Genomic DNA, 13,513 nt, shown 5'->3' on the forward strand with positions numbered 1-13,513 from the left:
CCAATGAATAGCATGCCACCCAAACAAATAGTGTTTAAGATTGCATAAAATAGTTAGTATATATGTAATGGTAACATTTTACAGGTTTTAAGGAACTAAGAATACTTCAGTTTATGAATATGTACTTACAAGGCCTTTTAATAGATCATTAAAACATTTACACACACTTTCATACTTTAAGTTGGCATACTATAAAATATGTTAAAAGGAAATATAAGGAAAACTTGAAGTGGTCACAAAATATATAACTTTATGTTGTCACCTTTTTGGGGGCAAAACAACATACAAAAACAAATATATAAACATCGTGGACATGCATGACACACATACACAAATTATAGGTGGACCTCAAGAAAATAAAATTAAGTGGAAAGTTTATATCCTCTCTCTTTAAGATGTAAGCCTTAACAGTACAAGAGATCAAAGGTAATGCTTGTTATGTAGATCTACAGCAAATAATTATGTCTGGTTTTGAGAGCTAAAAATAGAGCAGGAGTATTTTGTACAAACAAAAGTGCCTTACTTTTATATTAAAATTATTATTTCTGTCTTGAAAGCTGGGGAAAGTCCTGCAAAATATAATCTATCAAGCATATAAAATTAATGACAAGTTAGACTCGTGCTCATGAGGAGAAAGTATAACTAGCTATAAGTTCCTTTCAGTGAAGGACTGGTAGACCAGCATTTACTGAGACTTTCTTTGCCTTAGGCTATCAGCTTCCCATAGCAGGTAACAGGAGCAATGAGCCAGACAGGGAAATGTTAGAAGTGTCCATTTTTATGTTTTGAATCCAGAATGTGTTCTTTCTAGGAGGACTTTTCTCACTGTCTCAAGTTTCTCTCTTGGGGACAAGAGAGTGGTTCAGGAGTGCAGGAAACCAGCCCTTATGTGCTGTCTTGGGAAAAGCCTTGCACTGTTGTTCCATCTGACTCCGAATGGGGCATAGGTTTCTAGGGGATTCTTATCTTCAGTGCCAGTCGCACACATAAAGCACAATATGGGCTTTCGGCCAGGGGAAAAAAAAAAAAAAAAAAAGATTAAAGCAGAGAAACCAAGATATCATATAATCATACAATCTAGGAATGTAGCCGAGAAGAAGCAATGCTTACCAAGACTTACCAAAATGTTTTATATGGTCCTTTTTTGGGCCCCCCAAATGTCAGCAGATAGGGGACTGAGACACAGCTCCACATTGTCACCTCTAACAGCCTGAAGAGTTCCACTAGACTTTCAGGAGTCTCAACTCAGGTTTCATCTAGGATTCATGAACTTTAAGAACAGCCAGGAGAATTGCTGTTTGTACAAAGCAGAATTGAAGATTTTACTAAAGGTATTTTATCACTAGCTCAAGTATGAGGGTTAAGCAAAGGAATGCAAAGGGCTAGAAGGGGAGTGAAAGCACATCATACAACATGGGTGTAGACTCTTTTTTTAATTTTTATTTATTTATTTATTTATTTTGAGAGCGACAGACACAGAGAGAAAGACAGATAGAGGGAGAGAGAGAGAATGGGCACGCCAGGGCTTCCAGCCTCTGCAAACGAACTCCAGACACGTGAGCCCCCTTGTGCATCTAGCTAACGTGGCACCTGGGGAACGGAGCCTCCAACCGGTATCCTTAGGCTTCACAGGCAAGCACTTAACCGCTAAGCCATCTCTCCAGCCTGGGTGTAGACTCTTAAGAAAGGCTGTCTTTTCAAATGGGAATTTTAATCCAGTATGGGGTTTTCTAGGTTTTATCTTATAACAAATACCAACAATCATTTCTTTTGACATGGGATCTTGTTCTGTTGGGGGTGACAAGGCAAGGTCAGAGAAAGATATTAGAGAGGAAACTCAAAATAGTTTGATGCTGTATAATTTCTCACTAGTTCTGAGATAACCTCTCAAATGTTGTTAGTCTTACTTATTTGCAATGTCTTCTTTTAACTTAGATACAAGTTCTAGAACTTTTGTTGATTAGTTTTGTAAATTACCAGTTTAATCAGTTGTTAGTTATTTAAAACTTCTAATTAAAGCAGACTGCATATTTTTACTTGTTTTCTAGAAAATGTATGATTGCCTAGGACTTTAGCATTTCAAAATTTATGTTTAGTCAGGTTTTCCATTTTCCATTTTTCTCAAATACTTCCAAGTTGAAATACCACAATTATCAAACTATCTAGAGCACAAAATAGCAGGTTTCCCCCAAACATTTCCTCCTTCCTTGGAACAGGGAAAAAAAAAAAAATGTTTAATGCTACCACAGGAAAACCTAGCAGTCAGAATCCAAAATACTCTCAAAGGTCTGACTTCAAACACCAAACTGAATGGCTAAAACCAAAATGTTTTCAAAGCAAATAAGCAAAATGAATACTTTAACCCAAACATTTTGAAAACAAACCAAAAAGAAGGTATAAAAAAATCCCAAAACAAGCTCAGAATAAGCAACTGGACTGACCACCACATCAAGGGAAGCATGAGCCCTGGAATGAGCTCACCAACAACCACTTAAGGAGACATCACACAGTCAGACACAAGAGGCCCACACTGGTACCTGATTCCAACCGAGGGCATCCTAAATGGAACAATTGTCCTTAGGAACCTGTGTTCAGGCACCATAACTGTGACACAAAAGACACACTTTTCACCTCAAAGGGGATAAAGATACCTTTTCTCTGGAGCCAAATATAAGTGATCATGGCCTGGAAACATAGATTTAGGTTACCCAATTCCATATTTCTGCATCAGTGCTTCAAGTCATGGTGAAAAAAAGGCTGACTTTATTTGGGTAATGAAGCCACAGTCCTTTTAGATGTCTACTTTCCATTCCATAGTATGGATATTTTCATATATCAGAACTTTGAAGTAAAATTTTCTTCTGCAATCACACGATGATTTGTAAACCCACAGTATAAAAGCAGAGTCATACTGAGTCATTTTAAGCTGGAAAATGGTGTCAAAATGTTTGACCAGATTAAATGACAAAGACGAAGAGGAACTAGATTGATGACTCAGTTGTTAAGTATACTTCCTGATTAAGTATGGGGCCTGGGGATACTTTGAATTAGATGCACTACAAAAACTCATGTGCTTTCAATGTTTGATTCCTAGCTAATGGCAATCTGGGAGTCAGAGCCTTTGCTGGAGGTGGTTTGTTCCTGGTGGTAGTCTTAGGCATGTTATAACCAGTCACACCTTGCCTAACCTAGGCTCACTCTTTTGCTACTGTTTTCTACCCTGCCATCATGAAGCTTCCTCTGCAGAACATAAACCTAAACAAAAACTTTCCTCCCATCAGCTGCTTTTAGTTAAGTGGTTTGTCCCAGAAACACAAAGTTAACAACAATTGAAAATTAATACTAGAGGTGTGGGGTCATTGATGCGAGAAACATCACTGTATAGATTTTGATCTTTTGGAATTGATTTATGGGAAGAATATGGAAGGATTTGATACTTTGTACTAAGATAATTTACAGTGCTGTAAGCAGTTTTATGGGACACACTGGTGAGATATAAAAAAATATAAATGCAGAAAGAAATATGAACTGTGAGGCTTGGATTATGAAGAGAACAAAGAGCTTTGTCCAGACTAGGCTAAAGGTAGTTTGTATTAGACAAATTTAGGAGAAATGTACTAGTGTGAACAGATGGATATGGCACAGAAATGTCCCTCAACTGATGAGTGGATAATGAAGATGTGGCACATTTATACAATGGAGTTCTACTCAGCAGTAAAGAAAAATGAAGTTATGAAATTTGCAGAAAAATGGATGGACCTGGAAAGGATTATACTAAGTGGGTAACCCAGGCCCAGAAAGCCAAGCGCCACATGTTCTCTCTCGTATGTGGATCCTATCTACAGATGATTGGGCTTCTGCATGAAAATGAAAATACTTAGTAGCAGAGGCCAGTAAGTTAAAAAGGAGACATAAAGGATAGAGAAAGGAAGGGAGGAGGATACTTAATAGGTTGATATTGTATATATGTAATTACAATGATTGTAATGGGGAGGTAATAAGATGGAGAATGGAATTTCAAATGGGAAAGTGTGGGGGTGGAGAGGAAGGGAATTACCATGGGATATATTTTCTAATCATGGAAAATGTTAATAAAAATAAAAAAATTTTAAAAATTTAAAAAAATAAAAATAAAAATAAAGAAATTAGCTTTAGGCAGGAGACTGCTTCAGCTGCAGTTGTTTGAAAGATCACCACTTTCAATAGATAGGTTAAGTGTTCTGCCTTAGCATAGTATGAAGAATGCTGACTCTTCTGCAGCTAAAATGCTCTACCCTGAGCTATACCCCCAGGTGACTCTTTTGAAAGTAGAATCTGTAGGAAGACTGCTGAAGGTGCTTTCCTGTTCTTCAAATGTGACTTTTTCCCTACCGCCACTGCTGCTCATCATTAACAAATATGAAAGGCTACCTAGTATTATGAAAATAAAGCAAATCTAGGAAAGAGGGAGTGATTGGTTTTGGAATTTTTGGAAATGACCACTGGGTAATATGAGGCAAGATTTTTGGAGTCTTTGTGTGGAGAGGCCCAATGAAGCGATGAGGATGGACCGTGGTTTGCAATGGAGATACCAGGACTATGGGATGGTTGCTATTGTAGATGCTAGCTAAGGATGGATTGTTCCACAGGCTGTAAGCAGCTCAACTGGAGGGAGAAATTGGAATAGAGATTGTAACAAATTCTGGATTCCAGATAGACATTGAGCTGTATGATTTGATATTTAACCTGCTTTTTTTTAAAAAAAATCTTGAATTGGCTCAAACTGTCCTTGTTATGCCCAATGCTAGATTATTGTTATGTGAATGTTCACTCTGTGTCATTATGCAGAATTAATCTGTGTCTTAGTTTTATAGCCATATAGTTAAGAGATTGTCTTGAGTCTCAGATGAGACCTTGGCTTTTCAGCTATAGAACAGTGTTGGGATTAATTAGAAAATTAAAAAAAAAAAAAAAAAAGCCTATAGGGAATTTAAAGTTAGACTGAATGCATTTTATATCATGATGGTCATGGGTTTTGGGGGGCCAGGAGAAGAATATAGTGGTTTGAATCAGATGTTTCCTATAAACTTACGTGCTTTTGATGTTTGGTCTCAAGCTAGTGGTAATTTGGGTGGTGGAAACTTGTTAGAAGTGATCTACTCCTTGGGGTGGGCTTAGGGTTGTTATAGCCTACTCCCTCTGGTCTAAGCTAGGTTCATTTCCTTACTGCTTCTCTCCATCTGATGTGACAGATATGATGTCCACCATCTGATCATACCATGCTTCCCTGAGACCATAAGCCAAACATAAAGCCTCTCTTCTCATCAACTATCTTTGGTCTGGTGCTGTGTTCCAGTGATACAAAGGTAATTACAATAGGGAAACCTGAAATCATCTGAGTTTACATCTCAGGAACCCATGTCAAGAGCTGGGTTTGGCCATACTTTGCTTTTAACTTCAGTCCACAGAGAGGATCAGAGACCAGGGTTTCCCCTGGACTCATAAAAACCTGCTAGCTCCAGGATCAGGAAGTGATTCCAGCTGAAACAAGAAGGGAAAGAGTAATGGAGTTGGACACTCAAAATCCTTCTCTAGCTTTAAAAGGCAAAATTTTGGCTGGGGAGAAAGGTGATTCAGTGGTAAAAAGCACTTCACTATGTAAACTTGATGATCAGGTTTGGTATCCCAATCCCAGACATTCACATAAAGCCAATCATAACCCTTACACACGTACAACTGGCTGGGTTACATCAAACCACCCCCCCCCACACACACACAAACACACATACAACTATAACATACACAAATAACAACAAAAGATACCTAGAAGGATAAAAATGTGGTTCCTAGGAACAACAGAAAATCACCAAAGAAAATGTAGCAATTTATACCTATATTCCATTCTAAAGGCTGTCCTGTCTTCTGAGAATACTATAGGCACACTTTCCCTCATGCTTTAAACATGTACTAATAAACTACAATTAAATGATTAATCAAGGACACAATGAAAAATTGTACTTGTAAACTATACATATATACTCAGGAAATATCTATATATACATGTATATTCAAATTTATGCATGAATGTATGTGTATACTAAAGGGAATATAGGTGAAAGTAACAGAAAGCAGTGATCTCTTTAAGTGGAATATCAAGGAACATAGACTGTATGTCTTGCATGTGAGATTTCATGTTAATACGTGGAAAGTATACAAATACTTTAGAAGAAATTGGTAGAGATTTTCAAGCAAATATATCAGAGATGGAAAATCAATAAAAGGAGAAGATATTAACTCATAAGATAAACAGAAAGCAGGTCAGAGTGGCTGGAACCGGGCAGTTAAGGGTGAGATCAATGCAAACTGCAACTATGATGTTTTTGAAAACCAGCAAAAAAAAAAAGGAACTGCATTTCATGCTTCCATTGTCCTCTGTGTGGTTGTCATTCTCAGACAGCTGCTACGCGTGGCAACAGTTATTCACAGCTCAGACTTCGGGGATCAAGACCATGTCTTGTTTTGATAAACCTGCTTCTTTCTAGTTTCCCCATCCATGTTAAAGATAATTCCATTCTTACATTTATTTTAAAATGTTCCTAATGATGCTAGCTAACAGCATTCAAAACTATTTCCACCATCTGTCTCTGTTTTTAAAACTTTTATTTATTTATTTGTTGGAGAGATAGAAAGAGAGAGAGAGAGAGAGAGAGAGAGGGAGGAAAAGAGGGAGGGATGGGGAGAGATCAAGAGAGGGGGCACACCAGGACTTCCAGCCACTTTAAATGAACTCCAGTCACATGCACCACCTTGTGTATCTGGCCTATGTGGGTCCTGAGGAATTGAATCTGTGTCCTTTGACTTTGCAGGTCTTCACCACTAAGCCATCTCTCCAGCTCTATCTGTCTCTTTTTTCACAAGTACTAGCCATCTTTGTCTTTCCCTGGATGATGTTTTTCTTCTCAGTTATGTCTTCACAATTTCTGCTATAATCTGTGCTTTACACAAAAGCTTCTTCTCTGTCCTTATTTTTCCTTACCTGATGTTCTTTTTGGTGCATTACTCCAGTCATATTAAAAAGCCACTGGGCTGGAGAGGTGGCTTAGTTGTTAAGGCACTTACTTGTGAAGCCTAAGGACCCATATTTGACTCTCCACATCCCACATAAACTAGATGCATAAAGGTGAGGCAAGTGGAACCTTGCACATGACCACTAGGTGGTGCAAGCATCTGGAGTTCAATTGTAGTGGCTGAGGCCCTAGTGGGACAACTCTCTCTCTCCATCTCTCCTCTCTCTCTCCCTCTTGCTTTTTCTAAGAAATTTAAAAAATTAAAAAGTAAATAATTTGGATAAGGTATGTAGCTCAATTGGCATAGTGGTTTCTAAGCATGAATGAAGAGCTGGGATCCATCCACAGTATTGCATAAAACAGACATGGTAGCACAAGCCTATAATCCCAGCACTGGGGAGTTGATTGTAGCTCGAGGATTAGAAATTCAAGGTCATTTAAAGCTATATTGTGAGTCTGAGGCCAGCATAGATACATCAGACCCTATCTCCAAAACAGTTTAGAAAGACTTTTTAAAAGTTGCAAATTTGATGAGACTCTATTATTCAGATCTATAGATCTATTTCATTGAATTATTTAAAGAATAGGAAGTTATGGGCTGGAGAAATGGTTTAGCAGTTAAGGTGTTTGCCAGCGATGTCAAAGGGCCTAGGTTTGATTCCCTAGGGCCCATGTAATCCAGATGCACAAAGGGCACATGCATCTGGAGTTCATTTGCAGTGGCAAATAAATAAAATTTCAAAAAGGAATAGGAAGTTTTACATGTACCTAATTAATGACTTCTAATAAATTGTAATACAATAGGGCTGGAGAGGTTGTTCAGCTGTTCAAGGTGCTTTGGAACTGGGGAAATGAAATTCAACCCTGGCAACTGGCTTTGGAAGCAAGCACCTTGACCTTTTCTCTATCTCAAATAAATAATTATGAAGAACTTGTTAATAATTTCGTTGTCAATAAGAACCAAGTAGACAAACCAATACTAATCAAACTAAAGGTTTGGACTTTAGGTGACTACAAATGAACAAAAATTACTCCTTAGGGCAAGATTCACAACAGGCGGTATTAACCCAGGACTTGGTAATATATGTGGTTCTATCTGCTATTGAGAATAGTAAACAGAGACAAGCTGGAAAATGTAATTGACAGAATATTGCAATATTTTTTAAGATGCATTTGCTTTTCCTTTTTGTGTTTTAGCCATTTATCCTGTGTCTAGAAGGCAGTAAGAAAGGGATTTGAAGAAAATGTCTTAAATCCAGCAAGCCTCTCCATATGTGATGCTATTTTGAGATCTTTTCTGCTTTTTATTTTCATTATTTCATGGCATTTTTATTCTTGCTACTAAGAATACTGTTTAATTATTTAAAGATAGCATTGGGTGGTTGCTGTCTCATATGTTTACTTTTAAACCTGGTAAGATAGCTTTGGCCATCGTGTACTGAAAAAATAAGATATCCTGGGCTGGAGCTGTAGTTATTGGTAGAGAGCTTGCCTAATGTATGCAAGGACCTAGGTGCAATAACTGGTACTGGGATAAAATAAGGCATCTCATAAAATACACTAATTCTGATTAATCAATTATTTGCAAAGATAAGATAAACAGCACAAAAGGAAAATATGCATTTAAGTGTATCTAAATTAGTTTAAGGGATAATCATCTGCACAGAAGGAATTGAATTATATCTATAACATTACAAAATATGCATTTTCTTAATAGCTCTGTGTTCTGCCAGAGAAAAGGTTTATTCTTGATAAGTAGTAATAAAAATACATTATCATTTGCAACTCTAAGCAAGGAGTCATCTATCATCTCAAGTGCTTTATGTGAATTAGTCTTTCTTTTCTGGGAAAATGTAATTTGGTATAAAAAAATGAGAGTTTTATTATATATGAGTTCAAAATTTTTCTACTGTGAGAATAGCACACTTTCCTATTGTTTTATAAAATTTACTATTAAAATGTGCAAACATTTTTTTTTTCATTTTTTAGTCTTTCTTAAATAAGGTGCTTTAATACGTAACTAGAACATTGATGACATTTCCAGTCATGTAAGCAAATCTACCATTTACTGGTTAAGGAAATGGAAAGTATACAACAAGACCTTACAGAATATAAGTATGAAACATTGTGGGGATTCAGAAATAGTCCAGTGGTTAGTGGTACTTGCTTACAAATTTGTTAGCCTGAGTTTAGCTCCCAGCACCCACATGAAGCTAGGCCTCAAGTGGCACACGTGTGTATAACCATGTTTCTTACAACAATGGGAGGCAGTGAGAAGAATCCAGAAGTTCAGAGAGGGCTGGACTGGCACACTCACCGTGAACTTATACAAGGGACTGTTGCAAGCAGGGTGGAAGGAGAGGACAAACACCCCAAAGATGTCTTCTTATCTTCACGGCTGTGCAAAATGGCAGGCACACAACCTTATAAAGACACCAGATACATCCACGCACAAATATCGAGTAGAATAATTGATGTCAATATAAACATTTAGCAATGTTAGTTATTACACTACTTATTATATTGTTCCAGCAAAATGTCATTCATTTAAAAGAAAGGACATTGTGTTAACTTAGTTAATACAGAATCTTCTTTTCTATAAGAATAAGCATATATTTTAATATCATGTACATTTTAAATTAAATCTCAGTAACTGATCAGATGTCCTAAGTGGAAAGTGAGCATGTCTTTTTGATTGCCATCCTCCAGCCTCCCTTTTATTAGAATTGTTTTGACTCTATGAGAACCACATGTATCATTTAGTAGCTCACTGTCTTCAGAACTTTTGTCTTGCAATGGAGAATATTCCCAGGGTTATGAGTGAGGAGGTGAACATCTCTGAAAGGCCAATTTTCTACCCACCACATCTTGCACAACAATAACAAGGGCCTTCTTGACAAATTGTTTTGCAAAGTGTTATGTCAAGGAGAATTTTTTTTTTTTTTGGCCTATTAGTGAGGTCATTAAAGAAGAGAGAAAAGTGGGGTAGAAATTTGAAGATTGGATGAATACTTTATAGTCAAAGAAAATGATTCATTAAGTTCTAGGAATAAACAAAAAGAAAAAAATATACAGTGTACATGAAGATGTTAAAAAAGAAGTAGGTTCAAAAGCAAAGGATTTTTGTTATGTGCGGGCAACAAAATATTCAGCAGCATGAGACAATGTTAGATTTGGAGACAATGTGCCAAATTTTAAAAATGTAACAATAGTTTTTCTTTTGGTACATTATCACTGCCTCTCTAATATGATGTAAGTGGCAGGAAAGTGAGACATGTATTAGAGAAGGAACTGCATATACCTATTACCATGTGGAGTCATTAAGTTTCAAGTGTCTACAAGAAGTAATGTGATATGAACAGAGTACAAAAATGTTCAAATTTTCTTCAAATTCAAACAAAAAAAATCTTATTTGATCAAGATAAATATATGAAATATTGTATTGATCATATATATATATATATATATATATATATATATATATATATGGCATATAGACCAATTAAATATATTTAATATTATTTCAGTATTCATTGTCAGCTATAACAGTGTGGTAAGGAGAAAGTATATCCTTAAATAAATTGAAGTGTTTATTTATAATTTTAAAGTATCCATGTGATTTTATATCTTTCACGTTTACATGGAAACATGAGCCAATGCTGCTGAAATTAAAGTTAAAAATAAGTTTTAGGAAGATATGGAATGTACTACTTTTACATTGTAGCATTATTTTTGCCTTGGTGCTATTTTTTCCTTGACACACTGTGAAGGCATTCTAAAAACTTGCCCTCCTGTCATGTGGGAGGCAAGAAAGATAAGAAAGAAACATACAGAAATCTGTCTGTGAAGTTTTCTTTTGGAATAGCAGATTTCTTTATGTAAATCAAAGATCCTTAACTCCAAATATAAGAAATTACAGTGACTATCTGAAAACATGCTCTCCAGCAAAACTCTGTCTTGAAAAATAGTACGATACAATAAGAAATGATAGGCCAGGTGTGGTGGTAGACACTTTCAGCATTCAGCAAGCAGAGGTAGGAGTATTATTTTGAGTTCAAGATCATTTCGAGACTACATAGTGAATTTTAGCTCATCCTTGAAAACCAAAAAGAAAACAAAGGAAGGAATAAATAGTCTACTGGGAAGATATCAAGATTGAAGTAAGTCTTAGGCACAAAATTGGAAATTGAAAGGATTGGGGTAGCAGGATCAAACACAGGAGTCACAGTGTTTCCATCCTTGTTACCCAATAGATGAACCATTGTGTTTAGGATGTATAACATTCATGTTAGTTAGAAGCTTGGGTGATGTACTCAAGTTCCTTTAAATTGCTACATTTGGTTGGTGGGATTAGAACATGATGCCCAGTTACCATTATTGTAATAAAGGGAAATCCATTATATATATATATATATTTTTTAAGCTTGTGGATATATTTTAAATTTGAACAGCCGGTGAAGCTTATGGCATCCAAGCTCCCTGGAAATATAGCAGGAAACACTATTTCTGAAACCCAATCAATGCAATGAAATAAAAAAGAAAACCAATTGATAACCATGAAATGAAATCAAGTAACCTGCACGTCAATATTTTACTGGTTTGTCAATTGTACTCAGACTTGACTACATACTAGAATAATTTAAGGTACAGTAAATTATTAGTTTAGAAATAATTATTATTTACACAATAGATACACTAGGCAATTCAGAACATACATTTTTCTTATTGCTTGCCAAAAGTAAGCTCTAGGATTATGTGATTATAAACATACATATGAATTTTCTGATGAATGTTATAGAAAATAAATAATGTGTCTTTTCATTCAATAAGAATACATTTTAAATATATTTTCTTTTTTGCATGTGAATCTGTGGGGGAGTGTGGGTTTATGTGTAATCCAGTTAATATCAGCTGTCTTTTTCAATTTCTCTCCAACTTGTTTTTTTGAGTCAGGGTCTCTCACTGAACTTGGAGATCATTGATTGTGCTAGATTTACTACCCAACAAACTTTAGGGATAATCCAAACTCAATTTCTCTAGTGCTTAGATTGTAGACTTATGTTTCCATACCTGGTTTTTACATGGATGCTAGTGATTTAATTAAAGTCCTCAGATCTGTGTGGAAAGCTCTTCACCCACTGAGCCATTCCCCTGGCCACTTCCTTTCCCATTTTTAGTAGTGAAAAAGGGATGAATATACTTGCAGTTTACAAATTTCTTAAAAGTCAGTGATAAAAATATTTCATCTGTTTTGCCCTTTGTTTAAAAGTGAGAGGCCTGAGGGAAGAAATAGTACAACTAACTCTTGCTTTTGTTTCCATGATTTACAATAATAGAGGTCATATCTCCAGTGTTTTTTTAAAAAAAAAAAATAACCTTATGTTTTCATATGGCCCTATTAGACTTCTCAGAAAATTGTTATTCACCTTGTAGAAATCATGGGAAATAGGCAAACAGGAAGCCTAAAGGGAATGCCTATTTTATTGGTTCTTCTACATAATATTTACATGATTTTATTATTAAAATTTTAATAATAACAGTATTATTTTTGCTTTGTTTTGTTTTCTAGATCAGAGTGTCATCTATCCAAGGCTGGCCTCAAGTCTCCCGTGGATGATATTGACAGGATGCTCCTTTTATAATCTCCCTAGTTCTGGGTTTGTAGGCCTACACCACCACAACTGTCTTTAATGTTCATTTGTAAGTGACATACTTATGTAGGAATAGTGTCCCACTCCTTAATCTATTGTTTTCAAGTCAATGGTTTGTTTGGGTAATTTCATAGCATCTAGTTTTAACATGTATAGATGTCTAATTAATGATGAAGATAATGCTCCAAATACAAGATTTTTACCTACTACCTCAGAAAATGAAGCAGACCAAGAATTTATTTAATGATACATATAAGAAAGGGCTGGGGAGATAGCTCAAGGTTTTAAAAACACTTGCTGTCCAAGCTTGATGACCAGAGTCCAGATCCCAAGAACCCAAGTAAAGCTTTGCTCATGGAGAACATATGTCAATAATCCCAGTATGCCTACACCAACTGAAGACAGGGGAAAAAGAGTAGCAAAGCTCACAGGCTATCTACTCAGTATTTACAGTGACAAGAGACTCTGTCTCAAGCAGGGTGGAACAAAAGCACCAATACCTCAAGGTTGTCCTCTGATTGTCAAGAGTGTACCATTGCATGTTCTACATGCACATACTAACATACACATGCATACACAAAATATAAATAATAAATGAGTGACCCTGGAAAGCAAACATTTTTACTGATAATACTAAGTAAATAATAGATCTTGAGAGGCATATGTGAGGCCAGTAAAGTTCCATTTACCTGTACTTGTGTGATTTTTTAAAATTGATTTATTTTAATTAGTTTTGTACTCAGTGAATACAGTCAAGTTGCTGCCATTGTTACCCTCCTCCCTGTCCTCTTCCCTCCCCCTGGCCTCTGCTTGTTG

The 13,513-nt window shown here is 36.1% G+C and overlaps 1 long non-coding RNA gene across 1 annotated transcript in view; it reads left to right on the forward strand.

Annotated features, from left to right (window-relative positions):
- Positions 1–13,253, forward strand: part of LOC123464467 — a 37,748-nt gene extending 24,495 nt beyond the window's left edge. Inside the window, exons 3-4 of the long non-coding RNA XR_006639599.1 lie at positions 5,232–5,345; positions 12,616–13,253. This is a non-coding gene — a long non-coding RNA (uncharacterized LOC123464467). The remainder of the gene's footprint in view (positions 1–5,231; positions 5,346–12,615) is intronic.
- Positions 13,254–13,513: the final 260 nt, after the last annotated feature.

This window comes from Jaculus jaculus, chromosome 11 (genome assembly GCF_020740685.1).
Source record: "Jaculus jaculus isolate mJacJac1 chromosome 11, mJacJac1.mat.Y.cur, whole genome shotgun sequence".
NCBI lineage: Eukaryota > Metazoa > Chordata > Mammalia > Rodentia > Dipodidae > Jaculus > Jaculus jaculus.